Raw genomic sequence first — 15,660 nt, forward strand, 5'->3', positions numbered from 1 at the left:
TGGTGAGTGTTGTGAATTGTGTAAGACTGATGAATCATAGACCTGTACCTCTGAAACAAATAATACATTATATGTTAATTAAAAAAAAAAACAGAATGTAAATGAGAAAAAAACTCAATGATATTTATAGTGATTATATACCAAAATGATATTTTAGATGCGTTTGATTGAATAAAATATATTATTTAATTAAAAAAAGAAAGATTCCTGACACCACATTCAGCCACCTGAGAGGCCAAAACATTCTCTCCAGCCTCGAGAGAATCTTCGCAGCCACATCTGAGTTCTGCTATGAAGCCAACAAAGTGTAATCTTAAATCCAACTCAAATATGGAAATGTGAAATGATGAAACAGATTACTTACCCCTTCATAAACTGAAATGTATAACACCAATTATTCTATGCAGGGGGGGAGGTATTAACAGTAAGTTCTGCCCTCTGAGTGAGAATAATTCCCTTTGTTCTCTAATAAGTACCACCTTCCTCCCACTGGATACGGCACTGTCCCTCCATTGTTAAATTAAATTGTGCAGAAAGCACCAAGGATTATCATGAATGTCTGCATTAATGTCAGCCTCCGTTAGAAACAAAGCCAACATCTGGGAGTTTGCAGAAAGGGAGAAGCCCACTCAGGAAAATCAGGCAGAGTAGTTCAATGTGCCTGTCAAACTTCACATCAAAACTGATGTAATACAGTAAAATGAATAAAACCGGGGGTGGGGAGAGCATCATTAATCAGAAGAGTTAACAGACTGCCTCCCTAAGCCCTCATTGTCAGTTTTACCAGGAAACTACACATATCATAGAGGAAACACGGATAAAAATGTTGCAATATCCTTGTCTCGATATGTCTACAATATATTATGAAGCCAGAAAAGGTGAAAGTTAACCCAAAAGTTATTGCTGGGGAAAAACTCCATTCAGACTACTAAGTAGAATGGCAAAATGATGCATGCGAGAATGCAACAGAAAGGACTAACCTTACAGAGGAAGATAAATGACAGGATTACTTTGAAATATGTCTCTTTTATACAAATTAATACCTAGAGCTTCATAAAGTGTTTTATTTGTCCCACTGCAAAATTATACTTTGTTGCTTGCTTTTCTGAGCTGTTATCACAATAACATTTATTTCCATCCCAATCCCATGCTCCACTGAATCTATGAAATATCGAACTTCTCTACCAAGGTGGGGTCATCAAAAACAAAAATTCAGAAATTAAGTAATACAAAATAAGGTCCCTTTTTTCCCCACTGTGAATGAGTGACTTACTTTATTACTTTCTCGAAAATCTTGTAATGTGTTTTGAAAGTGTCCGGTTCAAAAAAACCAAGAAATAAAAGTAAAGAAAATAGAGAACTGGAGATCAGAAAATCTATGGTAACTTTAGAAGTATATTGCCAAATAGAAAAACAAGACAAAAAACTTTTAAACCCCTTGTATCAAGATCTTACAACTATGTTCATATAAGATAATTTTATCCTATGTGAAAATAATATGCTTACTACTGCAACTAGCTTCCTATATCTGGGCTGATGAAATGGCACCCAGCTATACCATGAAGTCACATATGAATGATACCCAATGTAATGATTAAAAACTGACAATGAGTTCCTGTCTGCCCTCCCCCTTTTTTCTGCCCTTCCTCCCTCCATCCTTTCCTTCTTTCTTCCATTTCTCCTCTTTTTTTATTTTTATTTTTTGAAAATTTTATTAATTTACTTGAGGGGGAGAGAGAATATGAGTGGAGGGAGAAGCAGGCAGAGAGAGAAGGAAAAGCAGACTCCCCACTGGGCAGGGAGCCTGACATGGGGCTCGATCCCAGGACCCCAAGGTCACAACCGGAGCTGAAGTCAAACATTTAACTGACTAAGCCACCGATGTGGCTTTTTAAATTTCTGCCTGAAAGTATAGTCTACCATTCCATTATTAGTGCAAATAGTTTTTGGCAAGCCTGAATAAACTACCAATCCAAATCCAATTTATTTTAGTGTCGTTTTGTTACTCCCTCATGCCTTGACATCCTTCAGAAATGTGCCTTGACAGGACCATTCCTTGATCAAATTCTGGGCAGAGAGAAGCACATCCGTATGCAGCATGTGAACGTTCTAAGGGAGCCAGGGGCCAAATGCTATACACTGACAAGAGAGAAGGTAACTGATCGAACCGAGGATATGTGGCAGACTTCCTGTAGGAGGTAACATATGTATGGAATGGTAAATAGGAATTTGCCATACAGACAAAATGGGGAGGCAAGATATTCTATATGAAGTGACTTAGAGAAAAATGTGGTTAATCTAGTCAATAACAACAGATTAGTAGATTTAGGAAATATTTTGTGAATTCTTACTTTAAAATGTGAATTTCTATGCCGGCGTCTAAGCCCACTTGCTCCCTCCTTGAACTAAGTGAGATGTATAGAAACTAATGCCACACCTCGGTTGAAAGGACAGGAAAGTGCTGGTAACCATGTCATAGTATTGTTTACATGGTGCTCTCCATGTCCAGTGGCAGGGAGGGGGGTGGCTTAGATTTTCCTCGAGGCGATCAAACAAGACCCTGGGAATGTGAGCAGATCATGACGACGAGATGTTGGGGAAACATCCTGAAAGCTGGCATCCGTAAGTGTACGTGCTCTAATTTGTGACATTTTTCAGAAATCTGAAGCCACATGTTAGAATACCAAATAACTTGTGCAGGGTACTATTTGAAACATTCAAATATTTCCTTATATCCCCCAATAATATGGATGAAAACTCCTAGCCATTTATGGTGTTTTCTTCTAGGAGGAAGGAAGATATACTCTTCATATTCATACTGGATGTTTTCTTTTCCCCAGACTACTGGCATCTTCATATAAATACAGTTTCCAGGTGGCATGTACTATGAGTTTATTCATTGTATAAATGCATTTTTATACCTCGTTGGTTGCCCAAATTATATTTTTCTATAAATACAGACTGGAATTCTATTCACAGATCAGGTGTGGAAGTATGAAAATTGTCTTTAAAAAGAACTTATTTCTATATTTTCTTTACATTATTGGTCTGAAACTTAAAACTATACACTTAGAAGTGCTCTGCAATTATCTTAATGCCACAAAACACAAATGCATTAAATTTGTGGAATTTTGTAGCCTAAATTCACCTTAGAAATGATTTATTTCATGCTTTTCATATTGAATATAGGAGACTCAGGTCAAATGAGGGTATGGCTTGCTTCTGAGTCCTCAATTTAAAAAAAAATCCTGGAATTAGAGTATTAGCTCCTAAATTCCCAGCACTGTGTTCCTACCCCTGCTCTCCTGTGGATACCCCTATATGACCACGTTTTCTTTAAATAATCATAAAATAAGAGGCTCTGAGGGGCTCTCAAAGATCCTGTAGTGCCCCTGTTCTTTGAGTGGACAGCACTATTGTGTTCTGCATGGACTTTATTAACTCCTGGAGAAACTGACATATAGTAAATGAGAGCATTACTCAAATGCCATCCCCAAATTATCATCTTTCTCTTTAAATAAATGAAAGTGAGCTTCATTCTTAAATGGGATATTATTATATCTTGACACAAACATTCTTTTATATTATGGGAATATTCAAAAGAAAATGCGACATAATTTGTCAGCAAAAATGCATTCTAAAATAAAGAAACTGGGGCACCTGGCTGGCTCACTCTGTAGAACACCTGACTCTTGATCTTGATCTCAGGGTCATGAGTCTGAGACCCATGCTGGGTGTTGAGATTATTTTTTAAAAATTAAGAATTAAAAAAAATAAAGAAACCTCATTATCATCTTTGAAAGAACAGTATCATTAAAAGATGCTTATGAGGGGCGCCTGGGTGGTTCAGTGGGTTAAGCCGCTGCCTTCGGCTCAGGTCATGATCTCAGGGTCCTGGGATCGAGTCCCGCATCGGGCTCTCTGCTCAGCAGGGAGCCTGCTTCCTTCTCTCTCTCTCTCTCTCTGCCTGCCTCTCTGCCTACTTGTGATCTCTCTCTGTCAAATAAATAAATAAAATCTTTAAAAAAATTATCTTAAAAAAAGATGCTTATGAATTGCCTCAATTGTCTAAGATTCATTTGAGCCCAATGAGTCATTATGTAATAGGAGTCCCTCCCAACACCCCCCCCCCACTGGGATTTTTCACAGCGAAAGATCAGTGTAGATATACTTCTGCAAAAAAAAAGAAGCAGGCTACTCAAAAATCTGGTGCCATCCGTTCCTTACATGTTGAAAGTCAACTCACAAAAGCACCAGGAAAAATTTCACCTGCAAAATCAGTCATTCACCACCAGGTAATCCCCAAATCCACTTGGACTGGATTTGGTCATCTGCCCATAGGTGGCACTGCCACATTATTCAACATGTATCTACTTATGTGTGCAGCCTCATGCAATGGAAGCACTTTTGCAAATTGGGCCTCAGACTTTACCATCATGCTGTCTTGGCCCATAGACTCTCTGACAGAGGGTTTTGGAAGCAGAGGGTCTGGGTTCTAGTCCCTCTTCATCACATGCTACGTGAGAACTAACCCTCAGTTTCTTGACTTGGAAAATGCAAACAACAATACCTCATTCATAAAATGTTAAGGAAGGTCAAATAAAATAATGCTTGACAAATATTTAAGCAAACTCTCTAGAGTATAATGTGGAATTGAAAATGTTCAACTACCAAATGTGGTGACTCACTTTGGTTGAAATAAAACCATACACCAACTGTTGCCGTCCGTCTTATTTCTTTAATAAGAAAACTTGGTACAAGGGCTTTTGAGGATGCAGGATACAAGGGTCTCTGTTAATCCTTATTGAAAAGATAATCGAGAAGTTAGGAAAATATTTACAAATTAATTATCATTGAGGCATAAGGTACAAAAAGCTTTAATTTCACACTGATTTAACTTAATCTCTCTATATTATTTATCCTGTTGTTGTCAAGTTGATTTGGGGACAAGTCTGTTGTAAATGGAAGAAATTCTCTTATGACATTCTGTTTTCATTTACAGGGTTTTATTTTTATCCCTAGTGCAATATAATCCTTAACCTCAAGATTATAATTACAATAAGGAGGTTGCTATCTCTGCTTTCTGTAGAAAATGCTGTCTGCTGAAGCATTTATTACAGGAAATTGGATTTACTCACCAAAAACTGTAAAGCGCACACTAGCCTTCTGATGTTTGGCTCAATATCCGTTTGTCCTTGCTTAATGTCATAACCCATCTCCTATGTGGGACATAGATTTACTTGTCCACAAGTAAGCTTTTTAATTTTAAATTGGTCCGTTCATGGCCGTTCTCAAAAAATAAATTTGTGACTCTAACAAATTCATTTGTACTGAAAACACAGAGATTTTTCTACAATGGTAGGTACAAAAGATGAGTTCTACCTTGTTACTTCCACTGTCTGAAAACCACTCTAAAGCCATTAGAATAACAGAAGTGGAGTCACTCTGCCTCCTCTTAGGGGAAAACAAGTCCTCAAGTCCCACTGCTTCCCACTCTGTCCACATCTCTGAACAAGGCCTTTTACAAGATTTCTTCGGCCCTTGTCTGCCAAAGAAAAGACAACTGGCCACTGGTTTTTGTTACACTGAAACCACTACAGAAACGTAAAGATGGTTGGAAATTAAGATGGGCACACTAGTGTTTCAGCAAGGCTTGACTTTAAACTGAACACATTCTTCTCTTCCTTATTCTCAAAGCCTCCTCCTCCCATTCACTTGTTTTTCTGTAGAATTCTTTGTTCTAGGAACTCAGTATCAATATGGAGATCTCACTGCTCTTGATATATACTTCCTAAGGAGACTTGGGTGCCAGAGGCCAGTGCTAGTCGCAACATCACCTTGAGGATGTGATAAACGCAGCTGGCAGTTCGTAGCAGATTCCTATCTAAATGGCCTCCATCCTGTATTTTCGTATAAAACTTCTCAGTCTTTTACCCTGGGCGGGCTTGCCCTCTTGCGGGCATGAGCCGGCAGCAGCCTCCTTTGCCTGGCAAAGTAATAAACTACCTTCTTCTTTATCCGTCCGTGCTGTCTTCCTGTAACATTTCCGCTCTGGAGCACAGAGGTTGGTTTTTGACAACATTGTGCCTTGATTATATCCCACAGTGAATAAAAGTGAATGCAGAGTCCTACAGTTTGAATCAGGGACCTGGTGCTGTTTTTCCTTTTAAGCATCAGGATCATCCTAGCTAATGGCATCAAGAAGATGTCAGTTGAGGAACTGGCTAGCCTTGGGAAAAGAAAGATAAAGAGAAACTCCACCGCGAATTTGCTTCTTCCTTTTATCCTCACTACTGAACAAGCAGAGTTCAATTGTGACATGAAGAAACTATAATTAAAGAGTGAAAACACACACACACACACACACACACACAGAGCAAAAACAGGCTAACAAATAGAACAGAGAGACCACGACTTGAGTGTCCTACTTCAGCAAATGAAGGCTAAATTACAGAAAACATTAAGTTCCCATCACTAGCGCTCCAGGCAGATTTCTTTTCTATTTTCTCTAGGTATTGCTTTATGAAGAAGCTCTGTAAGTTTTTAGGGTTTTTTTTTTTTTTTAAGATTTTGTTTATTTATTTGACAGACACGCAGTGGGAGAGGGAACGCAGGCAGGGGGAGCAGCAGAGGGAGAGGGAGAAGCAGACTCCCTGATTGGGGCTCGATCCCAGGACCCCGGGATTATGACCTGAGCCGAAGGCAGACCCTGGCACCCCAGGTGCCCGGAAGCTCTGTAAGTTCTAATGTATTTACGGAAAACGGACTTAACTTGCTCGTTTTTGAGCAAATCTCATCATCAGGACACAGAAAATGATGCGTGCACCTGAGGAAGGAGAAACCCACGGCTCCTCTGGGAACCTGCTCCTGCCCAGCCCGCCCCCGCCCCCGCCAGCCCGACCTGGCTCGGAGCGGCCGGAGCCCTCGCCCCTGAAGCCCCCACAGGTCAGGCAGCCTCGTCCGGCCTCGTGGACCCGCCTGCAAAATGATGCTTTGAAAGAACGACGACGCCGGAGGGACGAAGAAGCGCAAACAGGGTGAAGTGTCCCGGGGGCCGGGCCCGCCGCTACCCTGCACGAGGTCACCGTCCAGACCACAGAGCAGGCCCTGGTTCCGACCGGCCCCTCTCTCCCCGTCCCTCGGGGGGCCGGGGCTCTTCTCCCTCCCTCGTCACAGGGGAGGACGCTGCGGTCTCGGCGAGCCCGAAGGGACGCTCCTTCGAGCTGGGGAGCCTCCCGCTCCTGTCCGTCTCCCTCCTGGGCCAGTCGGCTTCCCTGACACCCGGCCTTGGAGTAGCTCAGTGCGGAGAAGAAGAAACAGAAATTCCAGCACTTTCTTTCTCTTTTACTTTTTTGTTTTGGTTTTAATTACGTTGAATTTTACCCAAATAGTTTGTTTTGGTTTTAATTACGTTGAATTTTACCTGAATAGTTAAAGGTAACAATAGTTAAAGGAATCTCTTCCACCCACTTGTGTTTAAGGTGTGAGAGAAGAAATAAAAAGAGATCCCTGTGTCAAGGGGTTTTGAGACAGAACTGGGACGCCATTCAGGAGGTGGACCTTATGCGCTTCCTCATCAGGCAGAACTATGAACTTTTGGACTAGGCCGGACGGCAAATACTTAGTTTTCTGCCACCAATAACTTATAATCAGAATTCTTTGTAATCTATCTCATATACCTATCTTATATATATATATGTGTGTGTGTGTGTGTGTGTGTGTGTGTGTGTGTGTGTGTGTATATATATATACTTCCTATATCTTTGTAATCTATCATAGATGATAGATTACAATAAATTACAAAGAATTCTGGTTATATATATATAAATTCTGACTATGTATATAAAAATACTATACATACATATTGTATTTTTTGGTATATATTTGTAATCTATCTCATATATATATTTATATTTATATTTATATTTATATTTATATTTGTCTTTGGAAACCTCTGATTTTTACTTCCTACTGGGACACTATTTGGGTTGCTGCCCAAATCTGTGCACCCTGAATTGCAATTCTTAGATCCCAAACAAACTGTTTTGCTTAGTTATTGCCTCCTGACAATTTCAGGCTGAACAAAGGAAATGGCTTACTGCAAAGAAACACTCTTTTCCATATCATTTAGAAAAGACTTAGATGCTCAGCTTACCCAAGACAAAGCCAGACACTCACCCTTCCAATTCCCATTCTTTTTCTCATAAAAGATGAGCTGATCGGCTTGTTCCTGCTGGTCAATAGGAACAAAATGCTCTTTAATCAGACTTTAGTTTAGCTTCTCTACCTTCCCCGGTCCCTGAACCTTGACCCACCTCACCATGAACCAACACATAATGCCTCCTGTCAACAGTGTGGTCTCAGACTACAAATTTCTCGGATGGAATTTCCAAATTTTCCTTTCAACCCAATTCCCTGCACCCAATTATTTCTAGCCTTATTTATTCCTCCCCATGAAAGAAAACTCCTTTTTGCCTAACACTTGTGAGGCTTGCAGATCTCATGATATTTTTGCTGTTGCTTGTTTGTTTCAACTGTTTATAGGTTTGCTTTTTCAAGGAGGAGCTGGGCAAGAAAGGTTGGGAGGGTGTGGTTGAAAAAACTAATGGAAAACAGACATGATGAAGGAAATTTGTGGGTTTTGTGTGTTTGTTTTCATGGACAATTTTCCCCTTATACAAATGAGAGGTGGAGTGGAGCAGAGTCAAAAGAGGGCATTCCCAGAAGGCTGTGAGGTAGAAGCAGCCTCTGGATCTCTTAGTCCCACATTGGGTTCTGCACTCAGATCTGTGACTATGGGGCAGTCGCACCCCTGGAGGTAGGTGCTGCCTGCAAACAACGCACCTCCTCATCACTTCTTCCCCTGTGAGCTCAAGTGTAAACTTCTCTAGGCGGAATCTATGGGTAGTGATGTTTCCTGCCAAGCCAGGGGGAGCCAGAGGAAAGAAAAGGAAATTAATCTTAGACCAAGCTGTTAATCAAATTTCAGCAAAGGTCAGAGATGGGCTTAGGGACAGTGTTTTAAAAACTCCCAATAACTTTTGTAGTTTACTGTTCTATTATTTGAAAATTCAGTCTTATCTGTTCCCTTTGACTTCTGGGGGAGAATCTCAGCTGAGTAGACAACATTTTTTTTTTAAAGATTTTTACTTACTTGACAGAGAGAGAGACAGCCAGAGAGGGAACACAAGCAGGAGAAATGGGACAGGGAGAAGCAGGCTTCCGCTGAGCGAAGGAACCCGATGTGGGGCTCAATCCCGGGATCCTGGGATCATGACCTGAGCCGAAGGCAGAGGCTTAACAACTGAGCCACGCAGTTCTATCCCAATAGAACACTTTTTACCAACACCATAATCACACTCTGTTCTCATCATTCTTCTTCTTCTTTTTTTATTTAACACTTACTTATTTATTTGAAGTGGGGGGCAGGAACAGAGAGGGGAAGGTGGAGGGGCAGAGGGAGAGAGAAGCAAACTCCATGCTGAGTGTGGAGCTGGACATGGGGCTCCATCTCAAGACCCTGAGATCGTAACCTGAGCCAAAACCAAGAGCTGGATGCTTAACCAACTCTGTCACCCAAGCACCCTTATTCTCATCATTCTGTCTACTGAATTTGCACTGTAGAGACGGACACTGATGGCACACTTACTAGGTTCCAGGTGCTACAGACATAGTGTTCTATTCGAGCCTCACAGTAAATGAGGCATCAGTGATGTGTTATTATTTCCATTTTACAGGTGAAGAAACCAAGACTCAGGAAAGGTAACTTGCAGGAGATTCTAAAGCTAATGGGCAGCAGAGTAGAAACTTAAATAATTCCAAGTAATCGTATCTGAGTCTAAACACCCTACTATTTCTATTGTACCATAATGTTTTACCACATACCTAAATATATCCTCATTTTCATTTTATATTGAACATTTTAACTTTTATTTTTTCCTCTCCATATCTACATAAATAATATTAGTTTAAAGTCATAGGTTACTTATCCATTTTATAAAGCCTATTCCCATATTTTATTCCCTTAGTATTTCTCAGTAGTCCTGTGAAAAGGGCAAAATGGTCTTATTTTCTCCATTTGTCAATGACTTACTTGAAAATGAGAATAAATAAGGACCTTTTGGTAAAGTGAGACAGCTACTAAAATGGTAGTATCCAGATCTGAGCCTGAAATTTCAATTCCAAATCCATGATCCTCAAAAACACATAACATTTTCTTGGATATTGTGGTGTCTAAGGAAAGCATCATAAGTTGTTAACAACTTCTTTTCATTGTGAGACAAAGTACACACTAGAGAGGAAGTCTGCAGGAAAATATGTATGGTATACCCAGCCAGCCATGGAACCAGAGTAAAACCAGTATAGCCAAAAATATTTGGCATAAAATCTGAACTTATTCTTTTTTTTTTTTAAAGATTTTATTTATTTATTTGACAGAGAGAAATCACAAGTAGGCAGAGAGGCAGGCAGAGAGAGAGAGGAGGAAGCAGGCTCCCTGCCAAGCATAGAGCCCGACATGGGACTCGATCCCAGGACCCTGAGATCATGACCTGAGCTGAAGGCAGAGGCTTAACCCACTGAGCCACCCAGGCGCCCCCTGAACTTATTCTTTTAAAAATATTTAAGTTTATAAAAATATTCTTAATTTTATTATCATATTAAAAAGTACATAAATGTAAATTTTAACAAATAACTAAAATGCAAACATCTGGTCAAAGCTGGAACACTACCAGAACAGTTACACTCTAAGTATCTTTTGCCAGAAGGAAAAAGCTTCCTGGTGGAAGGTCCAAAATGAAAGAAGGGAGGAAAACCGACTGTGTTCAAATACTAATAATGTCTAATAGGTTTATAAATAGATTTAAATGCAAGGCAGCATCATATGTTGGGATGAGATTAATTAAAGTGCATAAGATATTATCTAGGAAGATGGTAAAAGAATTGTCCTTATTTTTAAATTAACTGTATTATTAAATGTAAGAAAATATAGAATATCTGTAAACATCAAAGCATAATTTAATGGAATATGAGGAATGAATACTTGTATAACCGTCCCATTTACCTATTGGGCACAACCTCTTCCCCCAACCCAATTTCCCCTATCAGAATAAAGCTTTCTCTTTCACGGTAATCACTTCCTTTTTTTGCTGCTATAATAATTATGTCCATTTTATGGTCAATATTTGTAAGTAATCTACATATGATCAAAATAATGTGTACTGTGTTGTTGGGTGAAATAACTTACATTTGAGTGAAAATAACTTAATACTTACACACACATACATGTATAACCATTAAGCCACGTTTGTTAATGGTGTTCCAATCTTCTATGGCTAATTGATTTTTTTGCATGGTGATTACCAGAAAACGGATATGCTAAAATCTCCCACAATGCTTACAGTGTTTATTTCTTGTTGTAATTTTACATTTTTTGGATCTATTGATCCATCTGTTAACTGACCAATCCTTCAATCTAGTCTGTTTTATCTCCTTACTGAAATGAGCCTTTCATCTTTACAAACCGATTCTCTTCATCTCTAGTAAATTTTTTTTGTCCTAATTTATAGTAGAACTGCTTCATGGCCATTTTTTTGTTTGTTTGTTTGTTTGTTTGTTTGTTTAAGTTATCTCTACACCCAACGTAGTCTCCAATTCATGACCCTGAGAACCCTGAGATTAAGAATCATATGTTCTACTGAATGAGCAGGCCAGGCACCCCGGGGTTATGATGTGTTTTTCTTTCCCTTCTTCTCCCACTCCACTCAACACCAAAATGATTTTCCTGCAACCCTGAGATGAGATTAATTCTGGTTTACTTTAACACTAAGGTTGTAACCCTTTTGGATTCTGGACTTTTCTGCTGGAGGTAGGCCCTGGGTCTTGACTTCTGTAGTCCTCCTTCCTTCTTTTCCATGATGGGAAGCAGAACATGCCATTTCCAAATGTGTCACTTTGCCATGTGGATTGTTTTGAGCTGAAGGCAAATAAGACCCAGTAGACTCAGGAAAAGTTATTACCTCCCCCTTAACTATGTAAAAGAATTTAGATCGGGGTCCAGTACCAGGAAGAGATAACGTGTTTTTTTAAGATTTTATTTATTTCTTTGACACAGAGAGAGAGAGAGAGATAGCAAGAGAGAGAGAGCGCACAAGCAGCAGGAGCAGCAGGCAGAGGGAGAGGGAGAAGCAGGCTCCCCACTGAGCAAGGAACCCAGTGTGGGGTGTGATCCCAGGATCCTGGGATCATGACCTGAGCTGATGGCAGATGCTTAACTGACTGAGCCACCCAGGAGCCCCAGCGATAACTTTTTATATCAAAAAGAATTTTTCTTTCTTTCTTTTTTTTTAAGAGAGGAAGAACTTGCAATCAGGGGAGGGGCAGAGGGAGAGAGAGAATCCTAAGCAGGCTCCATACTCAGGAGAGTCCCATGCAGAGCTCTATCTCATGACCCTGAGATCATGACCTGATCTGAAATCAAGAGTCAAATGCTTAACTGAGTGAGCCACCTAGGTGCCCCATCAAAAAGACTTATCTGCATGGGTTGGCAAATATCTGAACACCAAATATGTGCTCTTCCATCTTCCTGCCCATTGTCTTCCTCCTCTTTGAAGCCCAGACCCTTACCCCCTTCTCCTTATCTCAGGATGGTATAGAAACCTCAATGACTTGACTGCCCAGGGGTCTGTGGGGCTCTTGTACATATGTAATTAAATTTATTTTTCTCCTTTAGTCTATGCTATATCAATTTCATTATTAGACTAAAGAACCTAGAAAGGACAATTCTTCTGCCCAAGAAAATCTAGACCTCCAAAATCAAAGAAGCTCAGTCTTTGAGTGTGAAGGACTGGAAGGTACAATTGGTTGTCCTGAGTTCTGCTAAGCTCCGTTTAATTTATTTTTATTTTTTTAAGCTTATTTATTTAAATGAGCTCTGCATCCAACATGGGGCTCAAACTCACAACCCCAAGATCGCATGCTCTTCCAACTGAGGTCCACAAGGTCACATGCTCTTCCAACTGAACCAGCCAGGCATCCTTGTTAAGCATCCTTTTAGTTCTCATTTTATTTATTTATTTATTTATTTGATTTATTTGATTTTATTATTATTATTATTATTATTTTTAGTTCTTGTTTTAGAGTACAAGTTTGGCCTGGACTTTTTTCGCCAGAGTCTTATCTGATCTTTGATGTTTTTAAAGTGATATTTTTAAATTTTTATCCAAGTTTTGAGTTGTTTTTAGTGGGAAGATTCGTCTAAATAGTTACAGAACTTTTTGTATGAAACAAAAGAAAAATTAGCTCCTTTTCTGTGGAACTTAAAAATTCAATTAAAATATTCTTGATATAGAAGGCTTCTGACCATATGAGGTGGGCTTTTTGTATTGAGGAAGTGATTAGAAACAGTATTTCTTGCCAATCCAGAAAACCTCTCCACAAAAGAAGAAAAAGACAATAGTTTTATCATGAATATGCAATTAACCAAACTACAATGTGCATCACAGGCACCAGCTAAAGTGACTACTGACACAAAGTCTTAGCATTTTATGTAGCCAAGCAGATATAATCCATTCTCTCTTGGAAGAGAAGAGAGAACTGGGAGACAGAAAGAGTCATTGATGTAGGCACCCTGGGACTCAGTGCTTCCTGGCATCAGATTGTGCAGATCTGGTATCACGGGGCAAACATCATTGTCTCATCCTGGGATTGATGACCATTGTGTGCAGAAAGTTCTGTGGACAAAATATAAAACCTAGTATGGCACCTATAAAGTATTCCACTATAGGGGAGGAAGAAAAATTTTTCCTCTACCATTCTATGTTCTTGACTAAGACACCTGTAATATGAGACAGATTACCGGGAGAAAAACAAACAGAGGTTTAATTACATGTATACCTCCAGTATACATGGGAGATACCCAGGAAAATGAGTAACTCTCCAAATGGCCTGAACCATCATCTTAAATACTATCTCCAGTTAAAGACAAGAGATGTTGGGCGCCCGGGTGGTTCAGTGGTTTAAGCTTCTGCCCTTCGGCTCAGGTCATGATCTCAGGGTCCTGGGATCGAGTCCCGCATCGGGCTCTCTGCTCAGCAGGGAGCCTGCTTCCCTCTCTCTCTCTCTCTCTGCTGCCTCTCTGCCTACTTGTGATCTCTGTCTGTCAAATAAATAAATAAAATCTTAAAAAAAAAAAAGACAAGAGATGTTGCCTGGAGAGTGTGTGGAGATAGTTATGGGAGGTTGTGAGGAAAGCGCATTAATCAAGGGAAAGCTTGTTGTGCAGATTTAAGTCCATGTCTTCTCCACTGATAAAAGTTTCTAGAGACTGAGTCATTCTCTTTCTGGTGCGGAGAGGGAGACACTGTTACAAATGGAAATTTCCCTTATATGTGTAAATTTATTTTCCAAAAGTGTAACTTCTCAGGTTTTAGAACTTTTCTTTTGTCTGTCCCTTAAAAATAATCAGCCTAGGGATGCCAGGATGTAGGGTAGGATGTAGCGATGCCAGTGTGTAGGGTATCTGCCTTTGGCTGGCTCAGGTCATGAACCCATGGTCCTGGGTTCTAGTCCTGTGTAGGGCTCCTTGCTCAGAGGGGAACCTGCTTCTATCTCTTCCTGCGCCTCTCCCTGCTTGTGCTTTTTCTCTCTCTCTCTGATAAATAAATAAAATTTTTAAAAATCAGCCTAGGGGCGCCTGGGTGGCTCAGTGAATTAAAGCCTCTGCCTTTGGCTTAAGTCAAGGTCCTGGGATCAAGCCCTACATCAGGTTCTCTGCTCAGTGGGGAGCCTGTTTCCTCTTCTCTCTCTCCGCCTGCCTCTCTGCTTACTTGTGATCTCTGTCAAATAAATAAATAAATAAATAAATTTTAAAAAATAAAATCAGCCTAAAATAATTCTTATGTCAAAGACACATATTTTCAGATGGCAAATCCTACTCCCTTCTTCACCATTCACAGGAAAAGTAACTCAGAGGGAAAGAGATGATAAAAGTGGAAATCTAGAATTTACTTACTAAATGATACTGAGAGAAATCAAGAAGTGGTTGAGTTTACCAGAAGTATTAATTTCGTTCCTCAGCAAACTGGGAAATAGAGAGTCAAGTTTGCTAAAATGTAACACATTATGTGTTTGTACATGAGATTACCTAGCTTCAGTGACTGCAGCCCGCTAAACAGGGTCTCGTCAGAGATTCTGAAGAATTTTTGTGCAGTGTCTACCTGCTTCAAGGACTAACACTAACTCTGGATGAGAAGAGGGATAAGTCACCTCTGACCTTGTAAGAGAGAGGAGATGGACTCCTAGAAGTCCTTGCTGACTTGCAAACAATGGATTGTAATGAGACTGAGAGGCTGAGTGTAAGAATATTGCATAATCCATCACATCCCCTGGGCTGACACGGGAAGGTCCGCATAAGGAAGAACAGTTATGGATGGCCATGGAAAAATATGAACGCTTCTATGTGAACTCTGAGCTGTTCCTGCAAGTAATAAACTTCTTCTGAGTGAGGAAGAGGCAATTCAGCTCAGGGTATGAGTAAGTGCGTCTAACAATCTGGGCTTTCTGGGAAGTGGGAGTCCACACCTGAGCTAAAACGCCAAATCAGCCTCGGGGTAGGGAGTTAAAGGTTCTGGTTACCAACCCAGTGTGTGGGTGTGTGTCCGC

The 15,660-nt window shown here is 40.1% G+C and overlaps 1 pseudogene; it reads right to left on the minus strand.

The window, feature by feature from the left end:
* Positions 1 to 6,082, minus strand: part of LOC132007168 (MYND-type zinc finger-containing chromatin reader ZMYND8-like) — a 23,970-nt pseudogene extending 17,888 nt beyond the window's left edge.
* Between the last annotated feature and the right edge of the window lie 9,578 nt (positions 6,083 to 15,660).

The sequence above is a fragment of the Mustela nigripes genome, chromosome X, assembly GCF_022355385.1.
Source record: "Mustela nigripes isolate SB6536 chromosome X, MUSNIG.SB6536, whole genome shotgun sequence".
Taxonomy (NCBI): domain Eukaryota; kingdom Metazoa; phylum Chordata; class Mammalia; order Carnivora; family Mustelidae; genus Mustela; species Mustela nigripes.